General features: G+C 36.2%; 1 pseudogene; it reads right to left on the bottom strand.

The window, feature by feature from the left end:
- Window positions 1-2,938: 2,938 nt before the first annotated feature.
- Window positions 2,939-3,384, bottom strand: LOC110350069 (small ribosomal subunit protein eS24 pseudogene; annotated as a pseudogene).
- Between the last annotated feature and the right edge of the window lie 6,049 nt (window positions 3,385-9,433).

Below are 9,433 nucleotides of genomic sequence, written 5' to 3'. Positions count from 1 at the left end.
GGGCTGTACCAGCACACTGGCTTCACCCAGAGGCCCACCATTATATCCCAACAGCCATGGACCCACTGGGAGAGGAGCTGTACAGGCACACAAGCAATACCCAGCGGCTTGCCTGATACTATTGAGAAGTGTGTGGTGATCCTAGCCAAAGCCTGTGCAGACAACAGGAACTGTGGTGCACAGACCCAAACCAAAGGCCCTCCCATACAACAGCTGCTTAGGGGCCCCAGTTAAAGGGACACCTAGATACCATCCCAAGTGTGTACAGGACCCAGCCAGAAGCCAGCCCAGACAACAGGTCAGCTCAAGGATCTAGAAGGAAATTGGAGATCAACAGCAAAAAAATCCACTAGAATTTCATAAACACATGGAAACTTCACAACACATTTTTGAATAACTAATGGGTCACAGAGGAAATTAAAGAGGAAATCAGACAGGTCCTTCAGTTAAATGACTATGCCAATACAACATATTGGAATATATGGGACACAATAGAAGGAGTCTTATGAGGGAAATTCATAGCAGTGAATACTCACATTAGGAACCCAGAGCAAGCTCAATTACACAAACTGATGCTGAAGCTCAAGTTTCTAGAAAAAGAAGAGCAGGAGAAACCCAAAGCTCATACAAGGGAGGAAATTATAAAGATCAGAGCAGAAATAAATGCAATGGAGACCAAGAGAAAAATGCAAAAAAAATCAATGAAGCCAAGAGTTGGTTCTTCAAAAGAATAAACAAAATTGACAAACTCATAGCCAGCCTTATCAGAAAAAGGAAAGAAAAGGCCCAAATCCATGCAATTAGAAATAAAAAGGGTAAAATTACAATGAACCCAGCAGAAATCCATAGGATCATCAATACCTACTTCCAGAACCTATATGCCATTAAGATGGAAAATACAGAAGAAATGGACAGATTCCTAGATACAGGTGAATTACCAAAGTTGACCTAAATGTTCTACACAACCCAATATCAATTAATGAGCTGGAAAATGTAATTAAAAACTTACCAACTAAGAAAAGCCCAGGTCCTGATGGCTTCTCTGCTGAATTCTACAACATTTAAAGAGGAACTACTGCCACTACTGTTTAAACTCTTAAGTGAAATTGAAAGGGAAGCAATATTCCTGAATTCATTCCTGGAAGCAAGCATCACCTTGATCCCCAAAGCAGAGAAAGACCCAACTGAAAAAGAGAACTATAGGCCAATCTCACTAATGAACAGAGATGCAAAAATCCTTAATAAGATACTGGTAAATAGAATGCAGAAGATCATTAAGAAGATCATACACCTTGTACACATGGGATTCATCCCAGGGATTGCAGAGATGGTTCAACACACACAAATCAATAAATATAGTACACTATATTAATAGAGCTAAGGACAAAAGCCATATGATCATCTCAATAGATGCAGAAAAAGCATTTGAAGAAATCCAACATACATTTATGATAAAAACCCTACAAAAATTGGAATAGATGGTTTCTACCTCAATCTGATAAAAGCCATCTATGAAAAACCTACAGCCGATATCATACTAAATGGTCAAAAAATGAAATCCTTCACACTAAAATCAGGAACAAGACAAGGATGTCCACTATCACCACTCTTGTTCAATATAGTTTTTGAAACATTAGCCACAGCAATTAGACAAGAGAAAGAAATAAAAAGAATAAAGATAGGAAATGAAGTCAAATTGTCATTATTTGCAGGTGGCATGCTACTCTATATAGACCTTAAGAACTCCCCCAAAAGTTTTCTAGACTTAACCAAATTCAGTAAAGTAGCCAGATACAAGGTCAATACACAAAAAGCAATAGCTTTCTGCACATGAAAAAAAGACTCACTGAGAGAGAAATGGGGCAATCAATTCCTTTCACAATAGCATCCAAAAAACTGAAATATCTAGGAATCTGTCCCGGCCCGCGGGTAAGTCAACGGAGACCCTAGAGGGGGAGCGAGAATGACAAAGGACAGGGGACACGAGAGATGGAGACAAGACAGGTTTCTGATCAAGTCTCGTTTATTGTGGAAGCTGCTACAGCATATATACCGTAGGGCTAGAGGGAGGGAGCAAGGGGAGGGTACTGGGGCTACTTCCTTGTTGCCAGGTAGGCTTGCAGCAGGCTTAGACATGTCCGTAAAAGGCACTCAAGAGTACTAGTGGGGGGGGACAAGGCCGCCCACAGGAATCAACCCAACAAAAGAAATCAAAGACCTCTACTCTGAAAACTATAGCACTCTGAAAATAGAGATTGAAGATGATATCAGAAAATGCAAAGACATTCCTTGCTCCTGGGTAGGAAGAATCAACATAGTGAAAATGGCCATACTTTCAAAACTGCTAAATAAATTCAATGCAATCCCAATTGAAATCCCAACAGCATACTTCACAGACCGGAAGAAAATAATCCAAAAATTCATTTGGAACAAGAGAGATCTAGAATAGTAAAAGCAATACTAGGCAATAAAGACAAGGTAAGGGGTATCACAACCCTCAACTTGAAACTATACTACAAAGCTACTGTGATAAAAACAGCATGGTACTGGCAAACAAACAGACCTGAGGACCAGTGGAACAGATTAGAAGATGCAGAAACAATTCCAGACACTCTCAGCCACTTCATCTTCGACAAAGGAGTCAAACACCCTCACTGGAGGAAAGATAGCCTCTTTAATGAATAGTTCTGGAAAAATTGGGTTTAAACTTGCCAAAGATTAAAAGTAGACCTATGTCTTTCGCCATGCACTATACTAAAATTGAAATGGATTAAAGATCTAAATATTAAAACAGAAACACTAAACCAGCTGGAAGAGAGGATAGGTAGATCTCTTGAAGCCATTTGTGTAGGAAACTGGTGAAGGAAAAAATTTTATGAACAAAACCTCAGTTGCCCATGAACTATCACAAACAGTCAACAAGTGGGATATATTCTTTTTTTTTTAAGTTTTTACAATTTATTAATCCTCTCGTGAAAAACCCGCAGTCACTGCAGACAGGCACTGCAAAATCTTTACTCCTTTGGCTGTTCTCCTATCTCCAGCTCACTTTTTGCCAGCACCAATATTGACCTTTGCGGGGCCCCTGACTTTTGTCATTCTGTTCTTGCATTCCTGCCACTGCTTTCTTGATGTCTTTTTCTTCTCATACAGGCCATGTCTTGCAATTCTATGTTTGGGTTCATTTTTCTTCGCATAATACAAAGAATCATAAATCATGTCAAAGCCAGTTGCCTTGCCCCCGAAATGGATTCTGAATCCAAATACAAAAATTACATCCGATGTAGTCTTGTACATTTTGGCGAGTTTTTCCCAAATTTCTGTCTTGGATACTGTTACTTTCCCGGGATGAAGGACATCAATGACCATTTATTTTCTTTGAAGTAGTCAGTTGGTCATGAACTTCCGGGTCCGTATAGTTACCATGTCATTCATGATAGCAACAGATCCTCAGGCAGCCAGGGAGGAAAAGACAAATGCTCTCCTCCAGCCAATCATATCTACATGCACCTGGGATATATTCTTATTTAAAAGCCTCTGCACAGTAAGAGAAACCACCAACAGTATGAAGAGACAACCCACAATGTGAGAAAAAATCTTTACCTGCTGTTCCTCAGACAAAGGTCTACTATCTTGAATCTATAAAGAACTTAAAAAATCAGACCTCCCAAATTTAAAGACCCAGTCTGAAAATGGACATCTGAAATTAACAGACATTTCTCAGACAAAGCATTAGGAATAGCAAATAAACATATGAAAAAATGTTCAACATCGCTGGTCATTTGAGAGCTGCAAATGAAAACAACGCTGAGATTCCACCTCACCCCAGAAAGAATGGCTATCATGAAATCAACCAATAACAAATGCTGGCGGGGCTGTGGGGAAAGAGGAACCCTGCTCCACTGCTGGTGGGAGTGTAGACTGGTGCAACCACTGTGGAAATCAGTGTAGAGATACCTCAAAGAAGTAGGACTGGAAGTCCTATTTGACCTAGCTATTCCCCTGCTGGGTATCTTCCCCAAAGAATTAAAAGAATCATACCACAGTGATATATATGCACTCATGTTCATAGAAGCACAATTCGTGATAGCTAAAACTTGGAAACAACCCAATTGCCCATCACCTGGAGACTGGATAAAGAAAATGTGGTGTTTTTTTGTTTGTTTGTTTGTTTTTTTATAAAATGGGGTATTACTCAGCCATAAAGAATGAGAAAATAGAGACATTTATAACTGAATAGATGCACATTGAGGTGATACTCTTAAGTGAAATAAATAGAACACACGTGTAAATGCCGAATAGTTTCTCTAGTGTGAGAAACTGAAAGTGTAAATAAGGACTAAAAGGTATAATAGATAATGTGAAATAGGAAGAAAAAGTCTAAAGGGGTAGGGGAAGTGGGAGGGGAAGGGGAAAGGAAAGAACGGGAAGGAAAAATTATGAGAAAAAGAAAATATGTAAACAAAGTCTTTGTAGATAGGGAGGGGTGGAGGAGTTGAAGGGAGGGCAGAGGAAAGGGGAAAAAATAAGAACCAAGATGGATCATGTAAAGGTGCAAATTTCCAATGATGAATGTCATTATATTGTGTACCTTAAATGTACCAATAAAATCAATTTTTAAAAGAGCCAAATTTATTAAATAAGCATATGAGTTAGAAAAATTTAAAGAAAAATGACTTCTGGTATTGTGGAAACTACATCTATAGTTTGCGATTGAATGCAAGAGATGTTACTCAGGCAGCTCTTCATAGTACCAGCGAGCAGTTCCAGGGTATTTTGCAGAAAACAATGGAACTGTTTGTCTTTCAGAATCATAACTCAGGTAGCAGTGTAGTAAGAAACTCTTGTGGCAAATCAAAACTTTATTAAGTTTATGGGAATGATTCAATCTTCTTTTTAAAAATTCATGTTCATCTCTCCCAGTTGAAGTGGATTTATGTAATGATTTAATAGGCTTTGGAGTTAGGTAGAATTAATTTAAAAGTTTTAGTCATGCATACTAAGTATGTAGTTCTGGGCCAGTCATTCTTTTTTTGTTTGTTTGTGTTGGTACCAGGAATTGAACTCAGGGCCTGGAACTTAACAGGCAGGCGCTGGATCAGTGAGCTACATCCCCAGCCCTGGGCCAGTCATTCTTAGCAGTAACTTTCTCACCTTTAGCAATACTGAACATTAACCTTTGAGTTACTGGAAAAGTTGAATGAGATAATAGACAAACTATTATCATGTCCAATACTTAGGAAGCACAATCAAAGGTTAGTTCCAAAAAGAAAAAAAAAGAGTTAGTTCCTTCCCTTCATTACTCTTTGGTAAAATAAATTAAATGAAATTAAAGTCCACAATGTGAGGTTTAGGTTCAAATTCCTATGTTAACCAACTATTAAGGCACTCCCTCTGGAGTAATAAAATAAGGATAGAACAGTATTTTCTTCCTGTTCTTTTTTTATAATGAGTTTAAATTTATCTCCTTGTATAAGTTACTTTTTGTGGCATAAAAATTGTTCTAAAACTTAATTGCTTTCATGTTTTAGTGCACAATTTACTCTGGGTTTAGTTGGTTGTTCTTCATCTGTCATCATGTGTTCCTCTACATACAGATGACAGTTAATGGTGCTATGGTCTAGCAGTTGCCTAGACTGTCATTTGAGTTGGCAGCTAGGATGATAAAGGTAATTAGGTCACCTATTGCTCATCACCCATCATGTCACTCTAGACTTGTCCACATGTCATCAGTTTTAAGGGTTCCAAGATCAGCAAGAGAAGGTAAGCCCCAGGGTAGAAGCATTCTTGTGGCCTATTTGCAACAGACTTGCTTATTGCTCATTTTCTAAGGGAGATCACTGGCTAACTCAGGCTCATGGAGTGAGAACCAGACTCCCATTTTGACAGGAGACTCTGTAATGCCACATAAAAAGGGTTAATGTGGAAAAGAAAATTTTTGCTCAGTTTTACAATCCATTACACTGCTGGAAACAAACTAAAGAAAGCAATACTTTTTCTGTTATTTCATGGGTAGATCCATTTTAATCCTCTGATGTAGTATAACAATAGTCTTATAATATCATTTCTCCCTACATCATTAAAAAAAGGCTTCACAAAGAGAGATTATTGTATATCTTGTCTGTGGGAGTTACTTCAATCACTGTGTTTTGAGTTTAAGGAATTTATCTGTGTTCCTGCATTAGCACTTCTAGAAGAGAATTATTTCATCTTGACTAAAATTTTGTTTTTTTGCTTGCTTGCTTATCCAAAATCTAAGCTGTTAATTAATATATTAAAATATTATTATCAGTCATTTACCACATTTTATGCCCCATGGTCCAAAAAATTAGTTCTTCCCCAAATCTAACATGTATTGTTTTTAAAAAGGGAAATAAATTTAACCTTAGAGAAATGAGAAATATTAAGTCTAAGAAGTAAAGCAATAAAATTTTTCTAATTACCTGAAAAAAAGATATAAATATATAATTGGTACCAAAATAGGATATTTAACAAATTAGTATTTAAATGAGTAACCACAATGCATATTTCATATTTGCAGCTATGAATACATTTGATTCTACTCCATCTTCAGTAATTTATAAAAGCTAATTGAGCTATTCCAGTATTAGAGAATACAGATTGAGTCACCTAAAACTGAAATTTCTTTGAATGAATAATGTATGTTTTTGGTCAAGAGAACCAAAAAGAGAAATGGTTTATTTTAAGAAAGTTTGTCTTGAAACCTCATTTCTTAAGGGAAATTATGTAGCCCAATTTATTTTATGATAGTCATTGCATCTGAAATAGTGGGTATGATTTCAATTTTATATGGATTAAAGAATTTATTTTTTTTCTAGTGTACCTTTAAAACATTTCTCACTTTACTCAAAAGTCTTATTCTCTTTGACATCCAATGATGTACATGATTTTCAATGAATCCTGATATTGCAGAAATTTAACTGTGTAGGTAATCATAATGGAAAATGTTTTCATGTTTTCAATCTCACCTATGTCACTTATTTGCTATTCTTTTTATATTACTCTGAGTATTAGTCTTTAATACTGATAAGATAAAATTCAGTAGAATTAAATTTTTGTGTATTGAATGAAATATTCAGTAATTATGACTACCAGTCACAGATATGAGGGGCCTATAAAATTGAAAAAAATACATCTTCTCAGCTACCTACTGTGAAGAGAGTAGGCAATACCCAGAATTAGGACATACTCAAGTACATCATCAAATTTGGTAATTCAAAAATGGCACCTAAACCTGACTTAGAATCAGGATATGGCCAAATCTGGGAAACTTCAAGTTTGATTACTTTGATTACTAAGTGCAAAAACCAGAGGTTAGAGTTTGATAAGTCAATGTTAGGGCTGAGAAATCAATCATTTTCTTCAAATCTCTCAAGGTGCTTCTGATAGAACTGTCCTGTGCTGGTTCCAGGAAAAGCAATTAGGGACTGCTTGTCTTGTTGAAGAGTGTTATAATAATATGACAGAAGTAGCCTTGATGTGTTTATTACTGCTGAGATTATCCTTTTCTCAAACACATGTGTTGTTTATATCTTGGATTTTAAAGCTCAAATTTGTTCTGTGCAATCTCTAAATGGATCAGAATGCCAGTAACACACATCAATTACACAATTCTTGAGAAAAAATAATCTCTGAATCACTAATTATTGGATTGTATTACTTCATAAATTATAAGCATCTATCTCTTTCGTGCTCCATAATTATTTGTGACAATGGTTGGAAAAGAAATCTGAAAAAAATTAAAATAATGGAAACAATTCAACTATTGTGTATATGTCTCATTAATTCAAAGAGTGGGTTATGAAAACTGTAAGCCAGGAGCAGGTCTTAGAATCTAGGAGAGAAACAGCTGGTTGCGAATAACCAAGGAACAAATGTAATTAATTGCACTTTTATTTCCTGGTGGCCACTTACATGCCAGCTGTTGCATGTCACTGTGTAAAGCAGACAAAGGCAAAATGCCCAAAACAGTAAGAAGGCAAAAAGTAACAAAGTAACAAGTATTCATGTAGATAGAGTCCTACTTTGAGAAACAGCAGTGATGATAAGTCATTCATATACTTGCTTTATATCCACACTTTACAAATCTTTTACAAATATGTTAACTAAGCTAATATTTACAAAAAATTCTACAATGTAGAAACAAATAGCTTCTATTGATAAGTTTGATTTGGAGTCTCGGCTCAAATAACTAACATGAATTGGGACTTGAACAACAAAAAAATTTCTTAAATACATTAATCTTTTTTCTATAATCTACTTGCTATGTAATACTTAAAATTCCAGTTTAAGAAAATTTGTGCTGAGATTGGTCAAGGCATTATTTTGATCCTTAAGCAGGCCTTAAAACTCCCCTTAGGAAATGTCTGTTTCATTTGAAATACCATTTCATGCAGAGTATTTCTTCATTTATCAATTAATTGTTTCTTCCTAAACACCTTTCACAGCTCCTCTTCCTTCCTTTCCTTCTCCCTTCTTCCTTCCTTCCCCTCCACCTCTCACTTTCCTGTCCTCATCTCCTAATTCTTATCTTTCCCCTTCTTCTCTTCCCCCCAAGCCCATTCATTGGGGATTGAAATTGAACCTAGGCTCTTCATACTGAATTGAATCTCTCACCTTTTTAAATTTTTGAGATAAGATTTCCCTAACTTGCTGAATTGTCCAGACTGAGTTTGAGCTTAAGGTCCTTCAGCCTCATCCTCTCAGAGTGCTAAGATTACAGATGAACCACCATGCCTGGTTTCAGAACTTTCTTGCTTTCATACTCCATAATTTGAAGACCTGTGAGACTTCCAACTCATTGTATAGTCTTGCCTACGGGACCAATGTCTTTTGCATTAATATAGGGAGAACTTTCAAATTATACCATATACACGTTGCACATGATTCCAGAATGTCCTATCAGCAATTGTTTTTCTTATGACCCTATTATGCAATGCTTTTTAGCAACATCCATGAGAACATAAGTAGAGGAAAGAAAAATTCATGATGAGTTTACACTAATTCATCAGTTTATCCATACCAGAAAAGGCAGAACGAATACTCTAACCAGTGGTTTACATTGCTTGTTTGAGTGTTCAGGATGAATGAGTAACTAGGTGAGTTGAGACTCAAGAGTCAGGAGAAACCTCAAAACTACATAGCTGGCCACTAAATAATTGAAGCAGGAATCCTACATATTCAGTGAACTTTAATATTGAAAGAGATCTCAGAGATGATTTAGGTATATTGTTTCATATGAATGAGATCATTGAAATCCAAGGTCAAATATACCTACAATATATAATTAAGTAATTATTTTAGGAAATATAATGGGATGGTATAACTTTTTTGAAAAATTTAAAAATATCTCAAAGATCTTGATATCCTTTCATTCCCCTGAGGACTGAGATTGTGGCAGAGATAGATGATG

Source organism: Heterocephalus glaber, unplaced genomic scaffold (genome assembly GCF_053883595.1).
Source record: "Heterocephalus glaber isolate CG9 unplaced genomic scaffold, H.glaber_assembly_v1.0 deba00001538, whole genome shotgun sequence".
NCBI lineage: Eukaryota > Metazoa > Chordata > Mammalia > Rodentia > Bathyergidae > Heterocephalus > Heterocephalus glaber.
Note: the sequence above shows the minus strand (reverse complement) of the source record. Positions and strands in the feature narration are given on the sequence as shown.